The 22,518-nt window shown below is 33.3% G+C and overlaps 1 long non-coding RNA gene across 1 annotated transcript; it reads left to right on the top strand.

Moving 5' to 3' along the window:
- Nucleotides 1–3,688: 3,688 nt before the first annotated feature.
- On the top strand, nucleotides 3,689–21,830 carry LOC137622051 (uncharacterized). Its single transcript, XR_011040338.1, has 4 exons — nucleotides 3,689–3,825; nucleotides 19,246–19,360; nucleotides 19,678–20,027; nucleotides 20,836–21,830. It is a non-coding gene; the product is annotated as an uncharacterized lncRNA (long non-coding RNA).
- The last annotated feature ends 688 nt before the right edge of the window (nucleotides 21,831–22,518 follow it).

Here is a 22,518-nt window from a genome sequence, read left to right on the forward strand (position 1 = left end):
GAAGTGTATTTTATGTGATTGGTGTTTGCGAGGCGGCCTAAATTGGAGAGGAAAAGTGTAACTATAGAGTGTGAGATTCTGTAACTTTGCAAAGATTCTGAAACACTTGTGAGGTCTTGAAGACTTTTAAAGTCTCACTTCATCTTGCACATGATTTTCCGGGTAATGTTACACTTGTTAATACGTCGTTTTCATTGTCTCATTCGATTTGAAAATAATACAGTTTTTGTAAGAAGTATAAATACTTACGTCAAAGCATCGTTTTACATAAACCGGTAAATATGATGGTACAGAAAAAATGTCAAGAAAATTATCATATTGTTATATACATATACAAATCAGGCTATATATCAGTTTAGTGAGAATTACATATACAAAACAGGCTATATATCAGTTTAGTGAGATCGATGTTACTGTATGGACATGTGTCATGGTATGACAATAAAACAATCTCCAACAGATTTAGTAGATTTGAGAACAAATCCCTCAGAGGGATATTGGGAGTTAAATGGCAGAACAGGATTAGAAATGAAATTATAAGAGAGATTACCCAAGTGCCATATGTGGATGAGATTATGGTGAGGGGTAGATGGAGATGGTTTGGGCATGCTCTTCTCTCTCCCCAAGAGAGATTAGTTCACCAAACTTTCAACTGGGCTCCACAAGGCACCAGAAGAGTTGGAAGACCCAAGCTTACATGGCTGAGGACTATGAAGCGTGAAGTGGGAGATGATGAATGGAGAAGTATTGATTTAAAGGCTCAAGAGAGAGATGATTGGCGAAATATGATAATCTACAAGCTTCGCGAGCAAATATACACTTGATGATTTGCATACATTATATGATTAGTAGCCCTACCCTTGTGTATCTATGGGAGAGTTGTAGGCCTATGATTTTACAGGAACGATATGCATAGATGAATAGACTAGGCCTACCTAATCTGGTAGTTGAATCAGTAGAACTACAAAAGTTTAAAGTTGCAGCAAATGTTTTCATGTTGACCAGGCTGGCATAAGTCTTTTTATAGTTTATATATGACACATCTGTTTTGACGTTGTTACTGTTTGTAGAATGATTTATTGTTTATTTGTTCTCATAATTTATTTATTTCTTTATTTCCTTTCCTCACCGGGCTAATTTTCCCTATTGGAGCCCTTGGGCTTATAGCATCTTGCTTTTCCAACTAGGGTTGTAGCTTGGCTAGTAATAATAATAATAATAATAATAATAATAATAATAATACCCACAAAGATAAGCTAACAATTTGAAAAGGGACTCGACGTCTTGAAACAATAAAAACTGTTTGTTTGGTGATAAAAAAAAAGTAGCATTGTCCTTAGTTATTATTACTACAAGAGCAGTTTATTTTAATATCATCTGGGGAACACATTATTATCATTATTATTGTTGTTGTTGTTGTTGTTGTTCTATTTGAATAACATCAGAGGAACACATTTTTATTATTATTATTATTATCATTATTATTATTATTATTATTATTATTATTATTATTATTATTATTATCTACGCTCCAAACATAGATTGAAAAATAGGATACTATAAGCCCAAAGGCCCTGACAGGGGAAAATAGCTCAGTGAGGAAAGGAAAAAAAAACTATATCTGTGAAGTAGTAAATAAAAACAATTTGGAATATTTTAAGAATCGTTCCACAGAAATGACTCTCTCTCTCTCTCTCTCTCTCTCTCTCTCTCTCTCTCTCTCTCTCTCTCTCTCTCTCTCTCTCTCTCTCTCTCTCTCTCTCTCTCATGTAGGTTAGAAAATCGCTTATGCCCTATCCGAAGCAATGCTAATTTATCAAACATATTTATTAGATGAAACGGAATGAATTACGTTATCCAGTAGACCACAATTACGTGAGATAAGGATTTTATTTTGACATTGTTGGCAACACTGTCACTTTCGTCGAAGACAATCAAAGACAGGAGTCATCCCTATATGGTTATATGGAAGAGAAATGAGAGAGATGAAATATGGAAATGAAATGAAATGTGGGCTAAGTCAGGTAGTAGTGGATCCCAGTTAAGAATGAAGCACATGGAATTAAAGATAGTAGAAAGACGACATCAATTTCGTATTTTGTTTGATATGGGCATTCCAGAATTGCAAAGGTTTGTACTTTTAAGCTATTTAACACAGAAAATTACTTCAAATATTGTTTTTGTTGGTTAAATTCGCTACTTTGTCGTTCAAGTTGTTTCTACCTTCGTCCGAAAGTAGAAGCTTATTTTTCGCTGAAATTTAAATGTTTTGGTCAATATCAAAATTAATAATAATAATAATAATTATTATTATTATTATTATTATTATTATTATTATTATTAACTAAGGTACAACCCTAGTTGGGAAAGCAGGATACTATAAGCCCAAGGGCTCCAACAGGGAAAATAGACCAGTGAGGGAAGGAAATAAATAAACTACTAGAGAAGTAATGAACAATTATAATAACGTATTTTAAGAACAGAAAAAACATTAAAAGATATTTTTTATAAATAAACTTGAAAAAGAGACTTTTGTTACCCTGTTTAACATAAAAAACTGCAAGTTTGAACTTTTGAAGTATGCTGATAGTCCTTTGTTTAATCGTCTTTTCAATACACTTATACTTATTTACTAACATGTGGTAGCGTTCAGTATGATTCATTACGTAAAAAATTTCTCAAACACATTTTTAACAATTCAATTTTCTATTCATATATTTAACGTTATCATGTAATTATGATATTAAAAGCTAAAGTAACATGGTTTAATATCATGGTATTTGTTAAGTAGTGTTTTTCATGACTACATAACTTGGTGTTATTATTATTATTATTATTATTATTATTATTATCATTATTATTATTACTATTATTATTATCATTATTATTATTACTATTATTATTATCATTATTATTATTATTATTACTAGCCAAGCTACAACCCTTGTTGGAAAAGCAAGACGCTATAAGCCCAAGGGCTCCAATAGGGAATAGTAGCCCAGTGAGGAAAGGAAATAAGGAAATAATGCGATCTCATTTATGGTGTGATCTCAGAAATTCAAAATATATACTAAATTAAAAATGGAGTAATTATTCAAAAGTGTCACTATTTATGAATTCTATATTTTATGGAGACTCTTGGGTAATTATACCATTTTTAATTACTATATACAGTATTTGGAATTTCTGAGATCACGTAATATTAAGTTATTCTTAATAAATCCTTTGATCATAATGGCATAACTTTAGTATCAAGTAACTTTTGATACATCAAATTGTCCTAGTTGAAGTACGTTTAGCCAATGATATAGCTTTAGAAAATGAAATTACATATTGTTATATATACCAAAAAATTACGAATAACATCTTGGTAAATAGCACCAAATCTTATAGTAATTTTCAAATGTAACTCTGCGTTATGAATATGTTTATTCATTAGAAATCTATTAAATTTCATATCAAATTATCACACTCGTCATTGCTCTTATATACAGTGGCGATCCTTAAAATGTTTCCTGAGATATTTTTCAAAAGCTCTTTACTTCTATCACTTATATCTACGGAAAAAGCCTTCGTTTTTTTTTTCCAGCCAATAGGAGAGTTCATTTAAATTGTTAGGCCAATAAAAAAAAGAGATATTGAAACTCTTTGGACATTGGGTCTCGTGGAGGGTTCTGATTGGCTAAGAAGAAACCCGTGTGAAGGAGAACCAAGATTTCAGTCCAAGTTGTTTGACTATCTTGAACAGTGCGGGTCTCTTCGATTTAGTAGCAAAAATGTGTTTTAAAATTGTGCCTTTTCATGGATTTAATTCTCCGGAAGAAGGTAAGAATACGGACCAAGCAATACATATATGGTAATGCCAAAAGGTATATGTAATTCAGGTGTTATAGTGATTAATATGATGGTTGAATTTGGCGAAATGTGAAAGGGACAAGGATTGCAAATGGCAGGTTGTACCCTCTGGTCTCGGGTGAAAATTATCTTGGTTAACTATTTAAGAAAATTGTTATCATGAGTGTTTTTTTGGTCTTTAAACGTTGGGTAATATTTGACCAGCAATAACTTCAATTTTATTACATGGCATCCCACCTTCACGCTCGCTTTTTATTTTATTGGAACGTTTATCCAAGATGTTGCCACACTAGTAATTTTCTTGTGATAACCATGGGATTTCGTTACCGGTTTCTCATTTAGTAGCTGTAAATACTGGTCATGGATACAAATATAAATTTTAAATTGTCAGTTGAAGACTATGAAAACAGTTATTCGGATGAGACAGTGTCGAAGTGTAGTAATTTGTACAGAATAACTTTAGATGGTATTCCCAGTTCAATGTCAGGAGTATTTTAGACAGATTATTAATAACTAGAAATTGCAATTGTGTGTTCAGAAGCCGCTGTTTACATAAGTGGTTACTTTAAGGACACTTTTCCTGGTCCTATTATGTAGGGGATCCCTACTCTCTATAGGACCTAAAATCAGTTTATCGTATACTGTACATTCGTGGGTATTTTGCATAAATAGTACTTTGAAAAGGCTGACTTAGAAACAATCACCGGTGATGTTTGTCTTGTAGCAAAGACCTTCAATCAAAAACCGAAAAACCGTATTCTTAGTGTTAGAAAACTTTTTTTTTTTTTTTTTGACAACTTCTTAACGAGCACCATTTTCCTCGGAAAGTCCTTAACAAATTACTTTTATGAAAATAATATAGGATCTCGCAGTGCCCTGAAGCTTCTAACTGGATAGCTGGGTGAGCGATCAAAAGGTAAAGTAGGTAGAAATCATAATTTTCAGTTAAAAATCACTATTCATGATAGATTCGTGAGTATGCAGTAGCAATTATTATTCGTAATTAATGCAAGTGTTGATAGGTGATTGTCTGCAACCTCACCATCTTTGTGAGCTAAGGATGGGGAGTTTGGGGGAGCCTATAGTTCTACGTGCGAAGTCATCAGCAGCCATTGCCTGGCCCTCCCTGGTCATACCTTAGGTGGAGAGGTGCTCAGGCACTGATCATATCCACATGTATACATAGTCAGTTTTTAGGGCATCGTCACTGCCCCGTGCCTCTGCCATTCATGAGTGACCTTTAAACCTTGTAAGTATCTAGATATTGTTGAAAGTTTTAAAATTTTCACATCAGGGTACTTGGACATTTGGGCTTTATTTTGATGTCGGTACAAAGTTAAAAAGAATGTACTTTGTAGTTATTTTAAGTTTCTGGGTTAATCAAAGAGTAACTACAATTTTCGTCAGCTAATTATAATTCCAAAATGGAAGTTAGACTACAGAAGTAACGAACTTCTTTTATATGTAAATGCCATTTGAAGCAGATTCCATTCATGAAATACTTCGTTATACAAAAACCAATGCAAAATAGTCGTTTCCCATAAACATCGTTATTTACTACTTTGATTCAACATTAATTTTTTTAAATATCGCTTTATGTTTGTTCTCTTTAAGTGCTTAGATAATGTGGATTTGACAATAAACATCAGTTATTCAGTGTGGTATGCAAAATACCTAAGAATATACAGTCTACGATAAACTGATTTTGTATGTCCTATAGAGAGTAGGTATCCACTACATGATCGGACCAGGAAAACAGTCCTTGTAAAGTAACCAGTGTTACGTAAACTGCTGCTTCTGGACACAGTTGCAATCTCTATTTAATAAATCTCTCAAGAATATTCCAGACAATTAACTGGAAATGCTATATAAAATTATTCTGTAGAAAAGTACATTCCTACCTGGATGGCTTGGAAACATTTTTTTTTTTTTCCTCAATAGTAATTTTGTCCATTTTCCCAATACCAATTTTGTCCAAGCCATAGACTTCCAGTTCATTCAAGAGGAAACTGGAAACTTTCTATTTAAACAATCTTACAACAGTGACGACTTAACAGTAAATGGACAATACGCGATATGAAACGTTAAATACTCTGAACGAACAAGGTAAAACAACAGCGGAGGTCCTGTAGAAAGTAGGGTTCTCCTGCTGTATGGGACCGGAAAAGCAGCCATCAAAATAAGTAAGTAATAGCAACTTCAGATATTTCCCAACTAGGAAGGCTCTCTTAGCACGCGAGTTCCTTTGATTTGGTTCCTTGAACTGGCCAGGCGAAGCTAATGGGATTTTTAAATATTTTATTTGGTTGATCTCTCCCATTGATTATCCGTTTTCACTTTATACTTTTCACAGTCAGAGATATGGTTATATAGAAATTATATTAAATTCATAAATTATGAGGGAATGTGAAGGTATTTTCTTCGGCTTTCGTCTGTGTTAACCGCTTGTCTGGAAAGCAAGATACTGAATACATGGTAAATTTGAAATACTGCAAAATTCGATACGAAAATAGTAGCCTCAACAAATTACAGTTGTATCTAAATACAACTGTAATTTGTTGAAATATAAAAGGACAAATTAGAGTTTTGCTACTAAGAACGACTGTGATTAACGTCATTTATAAATGTGTGCGAAAATGTGGGAGGGTATTGCAAGACATAAAAAGTTGAAGGGTGTGGTATTTTATAACCACTACACGTTGATTTTATAACCACTACACGTTGATTTTATAACCACTATACGTCGTACTTATAACCACTACACGTCGTACTTATAACCACTACACGTCGTACTTATAACCACCACACATCGAATTTATAACCGCTACACATCGAATTTATAACCACTATACATTGAATCTATAACCACTACACATTGAATTTATAACAGCTACACATCGAATTTATAATCGCTACACATTAAATTCATAACCGCTACACATCGAATTTATAACCACTACACATTAAATTTATAACAGCTACATATCGAATTTATAATCGCTACACATTATATTCATAATCGCTATACATTGAACTTATAACCACTATACATTGAATTTATAACCACTACACATTGAATTTATAACAGCTACATATCGAATTTATAATCGCTACACATTAAATTCATAATTGCTACACATCGAATTTATAACCACTATACATTAAATTTATAACCACTACACATTGAATTTATAACCACTACACATTGAATTTATAACAGCTACATATCGAATTTATAATCGCTACACATCGAATTTATAACCACTCCACATCGAATTTATAACCACTATACATTGAATTTATAACCACTACACATTGAATTTATAACCACTACACATTGAATTTATAACAGCTACATATCGAATTTATAATCGCTACACATTAAATTCATAATCGTTACACATCGAATTTATAATCACTACACATCGAATTTATAACCACTATACATTGAATTTATAACCACAACACATTGAATTTATAACCACAACACACTGAATTTATATCTGCTACACATCCGTTTTATAACCACAACACATTGAATTTATAACCACAACACATCGAATTTATAACTGCTACACATTAGATATATAACTACTACACATTGAATTTATAATCGCTACACATTGAATTTATAACCACTACACATCGAATTTATAACCACTATACATTGAATTTATAACCACTACATATTGAATTTATAACAGCTACATATCGAATTTATAATCGCTACACATTAAATTTATTATCGCTGCACATCGAATTTATAACCACCACACATCAAATTTATAACCACAACACATTGAATTTATAACCACAACACATTGAATTTATAACCACAACACACTGAATTTATATCTGCTACACATCCGTTTTATAACCACAACACATTGAATTTATAACCACAACACATCGAATTTATAACTGCTACACATTAGATATATAACTACTACACATTGAATTTATAATCGCTACACATTGAATTTATAACCACTACACATCTAATTTATAACCACTACACATTGAATTTATAACCACTTCACATTGCATTTATAACCACTACACATCGAATTTATAACCACTACACATTGAATTTATAACCACTACACATTGAATTTATATCCGCTACACATCGAAATTATAACCACATTGAATTTATAACCGCCACACATTGATTTTATAACCACTACATATCGTATTTATAACCACTTCACATTACATTTATAACCACTACACATTGAATTTATAACCACCACACATTGAATTTATAATCGCTACACATTGAATTTATAACCACTACACATTAAATTTATAACCCCTGCACATCGAATTTATAACCACTACACATTGAATTTATAGCCGCTACACATCGAATTTATAACCACTACACATCGAAAGTATAACCACTACACATTGAATTTATAGCCGCTACACATTGAATTTATAACCACTACGCATTGAATTTATAACCGCTACACATCGAATTTATACCCACTACACATTGAATTTATATCCGCTACACATCGAAATTATAACCACATTGAATTTATAACCACCACATATTGAATTTATAACCGCTACACATCGAATTTATAACCACTACACATTGAATTTATGGCCACTACACATTGAATTTATAACACTACACATCGACTTTGTAATCTACACATTGAATTTATAACTCCTGCACATTGAATTTAAAATCACTACACATTGAATTTATAACCACTTCACATTGCATTTATAACCACTACTCATCAAATTTATAACCACTACACATTGAATTTATAGCCGCTACACATCAAATTTATAACCACTACACATTGAATTTATAGCCACTACACATTGAATTTATAACCACTCCACAATGAATTTATAACCGCTGCACATTTAATTTATAGCCGCTACACATCGAAATTATAACCACATTGAATTTATAACCACCACACATTGAATTTATAACCACCACACATTGAATTTATAACCGAGACACATTGGATTTATAACCACTACACATCGACTTTGTAACATACACATTGAACATAACCTACACTTTGAATTTATAACCATTACACATTGAACATAACCTACACATTGAATTTATAACCACTACACATTGAATTTATAACCGGTTCACATCGGCTTTATAACCACTACACAGAATATATAATCAATACTCATTGAATTTATAACCACCAAATTTATAACTCCTGCACATTGTATTTATAATCACTACACATGGAACTTATAACCACTTCAATTTGAATTTATCACTACTAAACATTGAACTTATGACCACTGCACATTGAATATATCACTACTAGACATTGAATTTACAACTGCTGCACATTGAATTTATAACCACAACACATCGAATTTTTAACCACAACACATCGAATTTGACCGCTATGCCTCGAATTTATAACCGCTATACTTTGAATTTATAACCACTACACAATTAAATTTATAACCACTACACAATTAAATTTATAACCACTACACAATTAAATTTATAACTACACATTGAATTTATCACTACTAGACGTTGAATTTACACAGACTTTACAATGAATTTATAACCAATATAAATTGAATTTATAACCACTACACATCTAATTTATAACCGCTATACTTTGAATTTATAACCACTACATATCTAATTTATGACGGCTACACATTGAATTTATAGCCACTGTACATTGCTTCTCTAGCCAACCCACATTACACCCTAACATTGTATTATATATTTGATGTGTGGCATTATCCAATACACATTGGATTTCACAATAATTACAAATTGCATTTTATAATCTCTCATGTTGTTTTATAACCACTACACCTCATTTTTAGAGCCACTACATATCTCGTTTTGTTGCCACTACGACTCTCATTTTATAACCACTGCACATTGAATTTTATAACCACTACTTGTGGCATTTTATATCAATACGTATCGCATTTTATAAAAATACACATTGTATTTTATAACCACAATACATCGAATTTTATAACCACAACACATCGAATTTTATAACCACTACACATCGTAATTTAAAACCACTACACCACATTTTATAACCGCAATAAATCAACTTTTATAACCACAACACATTACATTTCATAACCACAACACACCGCATTTCAAAACCACTACACACCTACATTTTATAACCTATACATTATATGTTATAACTACCAAATATTGTATTACATAACCAATACACAAAGTATTTCATTATTGATGTTATTTCACAACCACTACTCGCAGAATTTTATAACCATGCAGCATGTTTATAACCACTTCACATTTCATAACTAACACATTTTATAACTACTTCACATTTCATAACTAACACATTTTATAACTACTTCACATTTCATAACTAACACATTTTATAACCACTTCACATTTCATAACTAACACCACATTTTATAACCACTTCACATTTAACCACATTTCATAACTAACACCACATTTTATAACTAACACCACATTTTATAACCACTATACATTACAATTATAACCACCTCACATTTTATAACTATCACCACATTTTATATCCACTACACATTGCATTTTATAACCAGTACACATTACATTTTATAACCTAAAAATCACAATTTATAACCTCTACACATCGTATTTTATAACTTACTCATCGAATTGATTTTTTCTTATGTAAAGGAATGTCAATATTCTGTTAATGGATAAGATTATTCTTTGGTAAATATAGAGACGTAGATATCTTGCCAATAATCATTTATTCTCTGATAAAGCGACTGAAGAACTGCCTAATGAATTTCCTGAATGTTTTAAAAACAAAATAAAAAATAATTTTTTTTGTATAGGTATTTCATATCAGATTGGTGTTGTGCCAGAGACACAGATACATTAACGAGATTTAATAATGTGACAAAAGTTGAAGTCATCCGAATTATTAAGGGAGCAAAAAACATATATTGTGCTATTGATTCGATGCCAATAACCTTAATAATTGGAGTAGGAAACTTTTCTAATCTTGTCGACATAATTTCGAGAATAGTCAATACTTGTATTGGTGAGCGTAAGTTTCCTAATTCCTAATAAGTGGAAATAATTACACCTGTCATGAAAAGTGCTCTAGGGTTGTGGTGGCCAATGTGGTAACGTCCCTGACTGGTGAACGCCAGACTGGTGTTCGAGTCCAACTCAAACTTGTTAGTTTTTTGGTCGCTGCAATCTCACCATCCTTGTGAGCCAAGGATGGGGGCGTTTGTGGGAGACTATGGGTCTATCTGCTAAGTCGTTAGACGCCATTGCCTGGCCCTCCTAGGTCCTAGCTTGGGCGGAGAGGGGGCTTGGGCGTTGATTATATGTATATATGATCAGTCTCTAGAGCATTTTCCTGCTCGATAGAGCAATGTCATTGTCCCTTTCCCCTGCCATTTATGAGCGGCCTTTAAAGCCTTTAAAGTCTAGTTCAGGGTGGTCCAACCCTATGCCCACGGGCCAAATGTGGTCCGCTAGGGGATTTTTTGTGGTCCTCAAACACTGACCTAATTATGCAGTATGATTTAATGTGACGAAATCTTACTGGACCAAAAATTATCCCCCCAGAATGCTAGAAAAAATAGAAATTATAGATAATGAAAGAAAATTAAATTCATATCAGTGTCTCTCTCTCTCTCTCTCTCTCTCTCTCTCTCTCTCTCTCTCTCTCTCTCTCTCTATATATATATATATATATATATATATATATATATATATATATATATATATATATATATCTCTCAATAACATGTGTTCAATCCAAATATTTAGTTTACTTTTGACGGTAGATAGAATAATAATAGCAACAGTACCATATAAATGTAAAAAGTTCTAATTATAACCTCGTGAATAGATCGAGGAGGGAGCCCCTAAAATTTCGAATAGTTTTCAGCCTGCCGCGGTTTTGCACATAAGTACTTTTGCACTTAAGTACTATTGTTCGCAACGTCTTACTTTTACTTTACTTTTATGGGTTTATTTTTCGCCCTCCATCAGACACTAAAGGTCTGTTCAGGCGGGCCTTGGTATGTGAAAAAATAATTTCTCTCCAGTTAATATTTTGCTCAGTATCATTATCAGTTATTTCGCTAGCATTTGTATTCAGGCTTAATAGTTTTCAGGTCACTAATATAACACTTTCCAAAAAGATAAGTCTTCAGGTTTTTCTTGAAAGCTGCCACATTTATGCTATTCTTGACATCGAGTGGAAGGTCGTCTTTTTATAATATGTCAAAGAAAGAAAATAAAGTGCTCTGATGTGAACAGAGCATATGATATGAAATGGGAAGAATAATGTGTAGCAGGGAATAGTATTTGTTGTTAATGAACATATCGTTCGAAGGCATTATGAGAAGTTACACAAAGAAAAGTATGCTGAAATTGTGGGAAAACCACGAAGTGGTATATTGAATATCTTGAAGGGTAAACACACACAGCAGAAGCATGGGCTACATAACTCCTGAAAACCCCAAACTGCTAGTCTTACTGTTTCATATGAAGTTACTTTGGTGCTTGTAAGAAATAGAAAGTCATTTAGGGATTGAGAATTAATAAAGGAGTGTGCAGTAAAATAACACAATAGTTTCCTGAAGAAAAAGTACCCGATAACAAAGAAATTTTAAAGTGTCATTATCTTACCAAACACTCGTAAGAGGAGGGACTGAACTTGATCAGTATGTTCACATGAAACTTGAAAATGTACATTGCAAGTATTTTTTACTGGATTTAGATGACAGCACTGATGTAAGTGAAACAAGCCATTTACTCATATTTGCCGTCACCACTGACGAAGATTTTGTAGTACACGAAGAACTTGTCAAGATGCAGTCATTGAATGATTATATTAGAGGTTCTGATATATACGTTTCTTTCAAATCCTTGGTCAATGAATATGGAGGGTTTAAAAAGTGTTCCTGCTTTGTAACTGATGGGGCAAAAGCTATGGCTGGCAGTATTATGGGGTTGGTTGGTCTTTTTAAAAAAAATGTAGTGCATTGTATCACACTGCACTGCATTATTCGCCAAGGGGCCTTATGAAGCAGAATGTTGCAGATGAGTGATGTCATGACCAGTGATATCAGTATTGTGAACTTAATCAGATGATGAAATAATTCCTTGGGCATAGCAAATTTATATCATTCCTGGAAAAACTAAACAAGTGTTAGTGGGCTGAGTGCTGAAAAAACACTTTCTTTTCTTTAAGAGAAGTTATTCTACCATTTCTACAAAATCAGCATATTAGTAATTCAGAATAGTGCTAAATTCAGCTACACAATAAAGACTTTCTTTGCCTCCAAGCCATTCTTACGGAAGTGACAGCCCATTTGAACTTACTAAACATAGACCTATAAGGAAAATTACAGAATGTATCCAAGCTAGTATGACATGGTAATTCTCTCCGTAGAAAGCTTTAATTTTCCACCGAGTGCATTATTACACTTTCCTGCTTGCCATGAATTATACAGAAATGATAGAGCAGGCTTCTCTTCTTTTTTGGAAATCTCTTGAAGAAATATATTGTGAGTTTGAAAAATTGAGGTCCAGACACCTTGCGTTCAACAATCCCATGGCAGCCTGTATAGAATACACAACTACTTGAACTTCATCTTTTTTTACCCGGTCATATGACAATATATAATCTCTGATTAAAAGGTATAACTGAATTGAAATAGCTCAAGTGAATATGTATATATATATATATATATATATATATATATATATATATATATATATATATATATATATATATATATATATAATGTGTGTGTGTGTGTTTGTCTCTGTGTATCTGTCTGAGTTTGTAGGTTTACTTTGATTGTACAGTGTTTTGAAGTTGAACAGAAATAAAACTATGCAAGGTATTACTAAATACTAGTATCTGAGTTGTTCATATATTTTTCTATTTATCTTTTTGTATATCATATGCACTTTATTTTAAGTTCAATATAAACAACTATATAAAATTGAAATTTTTAATCTTTACCTTATTTTCTGTTTTTTTTTTTTTCTGTTTTGTTATAGAACAAAATTATTCATATACAAGTAAAATTTAAAATTTTATGACACGGCGTGTAAACTCTTCAAGTGCATCTACATACTTGTTGAAAAATCACTTTTATATTATAAGGAAATTGATCCCCTCCAATTCGAGAAAGGGGCTCCCGTTCAGTTACTGCACTAGCAATTACAAATCTAATATTAATTTTCTTGTGTGGCCCATGCCATCAAGTATTTCATGTAATGTGGCCCTTGGCATGGAAAAGGTTGGACCACCCTGGTATAGATTATCAGGACTTATTCATACAGACCTATTTTGAATCTCTCCAATATTTTGAAAGTGCTAGAATATGCAATTCTTGGACAAGTAGTTAGTCACTTAGAAAGAATAGAAGCATTGCCAGACAACCAGTCTGTATAAAGACAATTATATTCTACGGTAGCATCTTTATTCAGTATTATTATTATTATTATTATTATTATTATTATTATTATTATTATTATTATTATTATTATTATTAGCTAAGCTGCAATCCTGGTTAGAAAAGCAAGGTGCTATAAGCCCAAGGGCTCCAACTGGAAAAAAATAGCCAAGAGAGGAAATGAAATAAGGAAATAAATAAACGATGTGAGAAATAATAAACAATTAAAAACAAAATATTTTAAAAACTAACATCAAAACATATTTCATATATAAACTATAAAAACTTATGTCAGCCTGTTCAAAATAAAAACATTAGCTGCAAGTTTAAACTTTTGAAATTCTACCGATTCAACTACCCGATTAGGAAGATCATTCCACAACTTGGGCACAGCTAAAATAAAACTTCTAGAATGCTGTGTAGTATTGAACGGCATGATACAAAGGCCTTGCTAATAGAATTAACTGTATGCGTAGTATTACGAACAGGATATAACTGCTCGGGAAGATCGGAATGTAAATGATGAATGAGAACAAATGTGGTATCTTGATATTATTCGATCGTAGTGCTGCTTTTGATACAGTTGTGCATGAACTATTATTCATTTTTCTACTGTCCATCGGTATTGACGATGAAGCTTTAGTAAAAATTTATTTGGTCATCATAAACTACTGTAAACTAATTGGACACTAACACATCATGTGAACTATTAGACAGAGGGGTACCCCAGGAAAGTATACTATGCCCAATTATCTTTTGTTACAGACTTGAAGTGAAGTTTAAACTATTTGCAGATGATACATAATTTTACTTTTTCATAAATGACATTGGTGATATTGAAACTTTAAACCACGTTCTTACTAATATTAGTAAATTTATTAACTTGTTTCCTGTCCTCACTGGGCTATTTTCCCCTGTTGGAGCCCTTGTCCTTATAGAATCCTGCTTTTCCAACTAGGTTTATAGCCTAGCTTATAATAATAATAATAATAATAATAATAATAATAATAGGGAGTGGATGACAGTAAAACCATTCGAACTAAATGTAAATAAAATTGAGTTTATGGTGGAAGGAAAGATAAATATCTTAAACTTACAGTATGTGACATCCAAATGAATATTAACAGAACGTGGTCCTAATATCTTGTAGAGTACGTGACCTATTTTATATTTTTTTTTATACTGCACTGACTCGCAGGGGTGCCCTTTTAGTTCGGAAAAGTTTCCTTATGGCTGATTGGTTGGACAAGGTAATTCTAACCGATTAGCTTGTAGGAAACTTTTCCGAGCTATAAGGGCACCGCTGCGAGTCAGAGCAAATCTGCCCCATTAGAAAAGATTAGGTATAGGTGTATCATCATCATCTTCTACGCCTATTGGTGCAAAGGGCCTCGGTTAGATTTCACCAGTCGTCTCTATCTTGAACTTTTAATTCAATACTTCTCCATTCATCATCTACTTTGCGCTTCTTAGTCCTCAACCATGTAGACTTGGGTCTTCCAACTCTTCTAGTGCCTTGTGGAGCCCAACTGAACGTTTGGTGAACCAATCTCTCTTGGGGAGTGCGAAGAGCATACTCAAACCATATCCATCAACCCCTCATCATGATCTCATCCAAATATGGCACTCAAGTAATCTCTCTTATAGTTTCATTACAACAGGGGCGTAGGAGAGTTTTCCTGTTTGGGGGGGCTAAAGTTCGAAATGACACTGAAGGCGGAGCCGTAGGCGCGAAGGCATAGGAGGGAGAAGGGGTGTGACTGGGAGTCTCCCCAGAAAAATTTTATGAGGAAACACCCTCAGATGCGATTTCCTGGCATCTGACAGCATATTGTATCAGAAACAAAATCATATTTTTGGAAGACTTTTATGTGACCAATTCCAATTTTTACACAATAACAATCATAAAATACCAATAGGCCTATATATATATATATTATATATATATATATATATATATATATACATATATATATATATATACATATATATATATATATATATATATATATATATTATATATATACACCAATAGGCCTACTTGGTGAAATTACCAAAAATATACTGACGATGTTGATTCTTTGCTCCAAACTCATTCGCAATATCGATCGAGTCAAGGCTATCGGTTTTTTCCCAATGACAATGAAGTATCATGCAGTGATTCAATATTTATTACTCACTTACTTACTTTTACGGCATTATTTCTCGCCCTCCACCAAACACTAAAGGTCTGTTCAGGCGGGCCTTGGTGTGTGAAAAAATAATTTCTTTCTAGTTAATATTTTGCTCTGTATCGTTATCAGTTATTTCGCTAGCATTTGTATTCAGGCTTAATAGTTTTCAGGTCACTATTATAACACTTTCTAAAAAGATAAGTCTTCAGGTTTTTCTTGAAAGCTGCCACATTATTGCTATTCTTGACATCGAGTGGAAGGTCGTTAAAGAGTCTCGGTGCAGCATAACTGAACGTTCTTCCTCCTATTGCATGATTCACACTAATTTCGAATAGTCTATGTGGGTCATCAGCATGTCTAACTCTTACAGCGGCGCTGGTAGCTTCAGGGTAGGGGACCAAGCAATCACGAAGATATTTAGGCTTATCACTTGTAAGTGCTTTGTGAGTTAACAAGCAAATTTTAAATTCAATTCTAGCCTTAACAGGTAACCAATGTAGATCGATCAATGCAGGAGTTATTCTCTCCCTTAGTTTAATGCCTTTTATCAGTCTAGCCGTCCGGTTTTGCACATTTTGAAGCTTTCTTAGTAGTGTATTGGGCAATTTGTAGTACAGAGAATTGCAATAATCAAGCCTTGATATTACATGACTCATCACTAAAATTTTTGTACTGCCTTCTGTTAAATATTTTCTAATAAATGCTGTTTCTCAGGTGATAGTTACACACTTTCACTGAGTTCACAATTTGGTCCCTCATTGACAAATTAGTCTATCAGTACACCCAATTTTTTCACAACAGGCACAATCCCAACATCAGCATCACCAATTTTTATAGTTTGAATTAACTGGTAATTCTTCAAAGCCACCTTTGTGCCAAAGAACATACATTCTGTTTTATCATCATTTAATTTGAGCTTTTTCCTCTGCATCCATGTTTTTATTTCAGTCATTATCTCATCAATTTTCTTCTCTGTATCTTGTGTTGTTGAAATTGAGAGGTAAAACTGAGTATCATCTGCATATAGTTTAAAACCCACTTTTTGTTTTTTCAAGATGTGTGATAGCTCGATAGTATATATGTTAAACAAGACAGGGCCCAGAACACTACCCTGTGGTACACCCTTCATAAGAATTCTCTCATTGGATCGGTTTCCAGAAACTCAATGAATAATAACATGAAGCATCAGACCTTGTGAGAAGAAAATAGAGTAAATTTGATTCTTTCATTTGTTTACTTCGTGAATCTAGATAAATGAAAACATTAGGTAAATCAAATCATTCTACAAGTTTCAACTTGCTTTCCAATATGGCTGTTGTGTTGTACAACATATATTAAAATAACTGAATTTAGTTTTATATATATATATATATATATATATATATATATATATAGAATAATTGTAAGTAAGCAAAATTAAGAACAAGCATATTTCTTATATAAACATACATATTTGAAAGTCATGCCTGAGACCAGAAAATATCCTATACATATGAAAAGTGTATGAATAATGTATAATTAATACTTCATAAGCTCTGGAATTATATAAAAGTATACATATTTAAAAAGGATTATGAAGAAATTATATATATATATATATATATATATATATATATATATATATATATATATATATATATATATATATATATATATATACATTCATGCATATGTTTATATGTGCGATATTCGTCAACTACATGTGTTCGCGTGTGTCATGTTTTCAATTCATTACTGCGCATCAATGATGTAGTTTGTTACTGTAATAGTGTTTGGTAATGATGGATAGATTAACATGTTTGCACGGTATGCACTGGGGGTCAAACATTATAAGTGGCTTGATTCCCAATATGGGGGCTGCTCTCTGTAAAACTAAGCGAGTGACGAGTGACGGGACTGTGAAACTATGATGCTGGGTACTAACATGATACTTACATGGCGGGGGTGGGGTGGAGGGTGAGACTGTACAAGGGCTGTTGCCAGAGATGAAATGAATTTACAAAATGTAAATCTGTATGTTTAAAAGCATATTTTCAGCAAAAAAGTGGGGGGCTATAGCCCCCCCCCCCCCCCAGCCCCCCCCCCCCCCTGCTCCTACGCCCCTGTGTAATCATGTCCTGCCATGATTTAACTCCCAATGTCCTTCTGAGGACTTTGTTCTCAAATCTACTAATTCTATTGGAGATTGTTTTATTGTCATACCATGACTCATGTCTATACAGCATCAGTAGACTGTAATTTCGCATCCTCATGTTTCTTTATAAAAATGTCATTCGTCATAGACTATATTCAGTGATTCTTACTAAATTATGTGATGGCAGTAGTCTACAGTATGTGGTTTACCTTTTGTATGTGGCCTACGATTTCCTGTTACCGGTAAAGTGAATGGCTTACCATAAAGTACAATTGCTGATTACTCTCTGCAATGTGAACTAGTACTTATTCGAAGAAGAGGAAAATAAAGAGGAAATTATTCAGAAAATACCCCAATTGAAACAGAGAGAGAGAGAGAGAGAGAGAGAGAGAGAGAGAGAGAGAGAGAGAGAGAGAGAGAGAGAGAGAGAGAGAGAGAGAGAGAGAGAGCAGGCCGGTGATGCGCGAGTACATGACGCCAGGGGGTGGGTGGTTGAATCAGTGTCAAACCAAGTCTCCTCTCCTCTTTTGGTCATTTTTCGCTGCCATGGGCATGTTTTCTTTCTCTTTTTTTTAGTATTATTCCTTAAGCCATTTAATGTTAAATCAATTGAATTTGTTTTTTCTTTTCTTGCAGATTCACTGAATTCTCTGAAATTAATATAATCACGCTATCTGTTAAATATCTAGTTAGATGGGTAATGAAATTAATATAGTCTGCTGACATCGATGGAGTCTAACCTAAGTGATATGTAAGTATTCACAGAAAGTTTCATGATCATTTTTAAGAGTAAAAAAATCACCTAAAATTGAAAAATTTTAATTTTTAGCTGATACAGTAACTATGGACATTGATCAATTAAGGACATTTAGCCTATGAATCTATAACGTTTAAAGTATTTTTCACGTAGCCCTATTCCGCAAAATATGAAACAGGGGGACATAGGCCTATTGCAAGCTAAATAGTTTTTAGTATAATTGTTGTTTTTCATTATGGTAGAAGATGAAGCCATTGCAATATATTCCATTAATTATCCGTTTTGTAAAATCATACGATCTGGCCTTACAGGTATAGTCAACACACTGGGATGGGCCCACAGTCTGCTGATTACAAAATGACTTCACGGTCTGCTGACTACGAAGTTGCTGCACATTCTGCTAACTACGAAATTGCTGCACATTCTGCTGATACAAAATTGCTGCACATTCTGCTGATACAAAATTGCTGCACATTCTGCTGATACGAAATTGCTGCACATTCTGTTACCTACGAAATTGCTGCACATTCTGTTACCTACGAAATGACAACAAAGTCTACGGGCTAAGAATAATAATCAGAAGCTGTTAACTACTACGAACAAACCTTCTGTTGTGGTTTCTCTGACCATCATTGGAGAAGGTCATTCTCAGAATTGACACGTAAGTACTTTAAAAAATGAGTGAATATTTAAGGGTATAAGATTATTTTATATTGAACAGTTTTAATGTTCAAATCAGAATACTTATACATAGTTTTTTATGTGTGTAATAAGAGGTGATATTAGTTCAGGTGTTTGAATGAGAATATCAGATACGTAATCATATGTACTTAATATGTTGTTCTTCTGGGAATGGACTTAGAAAGTGAGGATATGCTGAATGCAATCTAAACGCCACATAGGAGTGTGATATGTGGGCTAGTGTTATTACACTGGGATTTTCTAAGGTAAACTTTAGCCCCTCAGATTTAGATATTGGTTTGAAATATTTCCTTGAATGAGTGTCAATGCATTTTAGTTAGGGTTGAGTAGATTAATTCGAAATGGTACATCAAATAACATCTGTCTAGAAGTAGTGTGAAGAATAATGAATTGGAGAGTTTTAGCTAAATAAAATTTGTGAAAATAGGGACTGGTATGTGGCTCATCGTTGTTAAAACTACAAAAGGATTTTCTTAGCTTTGGAGTAGGATTTTGCTAACATATTTCATAATGATGCTTTCTGGGAGTTAGATTATTTTGTGCAAACTTGAACATGTGGTTAAAAACCTTTTAATTATAAATGATACTAATGTGATTAGGGAAAAGTTTTTTAGCCTCAATGCCTTGATGAACTTGGTTATTCCTATATTGATAGAAATTTAATCTTGATTTATATCTATGTACCGGCAAAATAACGGTACGTAAGTGCTTTTATCTAATATATCAAAGCTCTCATAACATTTATTATTACTTTTTTTTTCTTTCAGGAATGTTTTGGTTTTTACCAGCCATGGTAGCATTAGCCTGCAAGCAAATGGATGTCGAAGACTTGAAATTATTTCGATGTCGAAGCAAAATCAGCGAACGAAGAAAGAATTCAAAATTAAGACTCAAATATCTTGATCTGTCTAACACACCTACAAAATATGAAGGATTATCTAAGGATGCCAGCTTCAATAACTCTGACCAACTACTTATAGTTTCATTATTTCCCGAATTGTCTGACCATTAAGGTACTTCTGTTTTCATTAAATCTGAATTTGAATAGGTCAGAATCAGCCTACAAATGATAAAGGAGAAACAGGTTTTCTGGATGAAGGCCAATTCTCCTAAAGATAAGAATCAGGATAGTAAAGGTAGTAATAGTCAAATCTAGGTATCGATAGATACTTAATTATGCCACATATCATAAATGAGTCTTAGATGCTTATGAGTGATAATTTTGCAGTGTGAATTGAGCCTATAGGTGCCCATCAAATAATCAATTGGAATAGGCCTTTTACATTTGATCTTGCCAGTTATGCAGCTCCTGCAAACTATGAAGAATTTGTATGGATTGAATCTTTGGAAGACTTCATCCACCAGAATTTGCAAGAGTTTTACTCTATAAGAAGTTTTCAATCTGATCTGGTTAGTTACCGGTGGGTTCTGCCTACATACCTTGAATACTAATTCAGGGTCATTGGATCCTTTTTTATTTTAATTTGACTAAGTTAGTTTCCCAGAAGGCAAACAGTGTCTGTTTCTTCACGCCTTCTGAATCCAATCTGACAAGCCTGAATTTAATCTGGCAGGGAAGTCCTTTAGTAACCTAAGTTATTTAAGATACTGGGCGTGTCATTAGGATCCTGCCAGTTTAAAACTTTGTAAATTATGGCAGATTGAGTCTCCTGTACAAACACATGGTTAAAGTCAATCCCCCAAACTGACTGGTAAAGTGTCCTACAAACCTTGACTGATGAGACGTCCAGCAAAATAGACTGATTAAGTGTCCTGAAGATCAGAACTGACGACATGTCTGGAAACAGTAAAATGATGAAGTGTCCTACAAATTCAAAACTGATGAAATGTCCAGCAAACCCCAAATTGATGAAGTGTCCAGCAAACCATAAACTGATGAAATGTCTTGCAAACCCTAAACTGATGAAGCATCCTGCAAACCCTAAACTGATGGTGAGGCAGTGTCATGCAGACCCTAGACTGATGTTGAGGAAGTGTCAAGCAGACCCTAGACTGATGTTGAGGAAGTGTCATGCAGACCCTAGACTGATGGTGAGGAAGTGTCATGCAAACCCTAAACTGAAGAAGTTTCCCGCAAACCCTAAACTAATGAACTGTCCTGCAAATCCTAATCATGAAATGTCCAGCAAACTTTAATCCGATGAAGTGTCCTGTAAACCCTGAACTGATGGAATGTCCTGCAAACCACAAACTGATGAAATGTCCTGCAAACCATAAACAGGTGAAATGTCCTGCAAACTATAAACTGATGAAATGTTCTGCAAACCATAAACTGATGATATGTCCTGCAAACCATAAACTGATGAAATGTCCTGCAACCTATAAACTGATGAAATGTCCTGCAACCTATAAACTGATGAAATGTCCCGTAAACCCTACATTGACGAAGTGTCTTGCAAATCCTAAACAGATGAAATCGCCATTAAACT

The sequence above is a fragment of the Palaemon carinicauda genome, chromosome 28 (assembly GCF_036898095.1).
Source record: "Palaemon carinicauda isolate YSFRI2023 chromosome 28, ASM3689809v2, whole genome shotgun sequence".
In the NCBI taxonomy this organism is placed as follows: domain Eukaryota; kingdom Metazoa; phylum Arthropoda; class Malacostraca; order Decapoda; family Palaemonidae; genus Palaemon; species Palaemon carinicauda.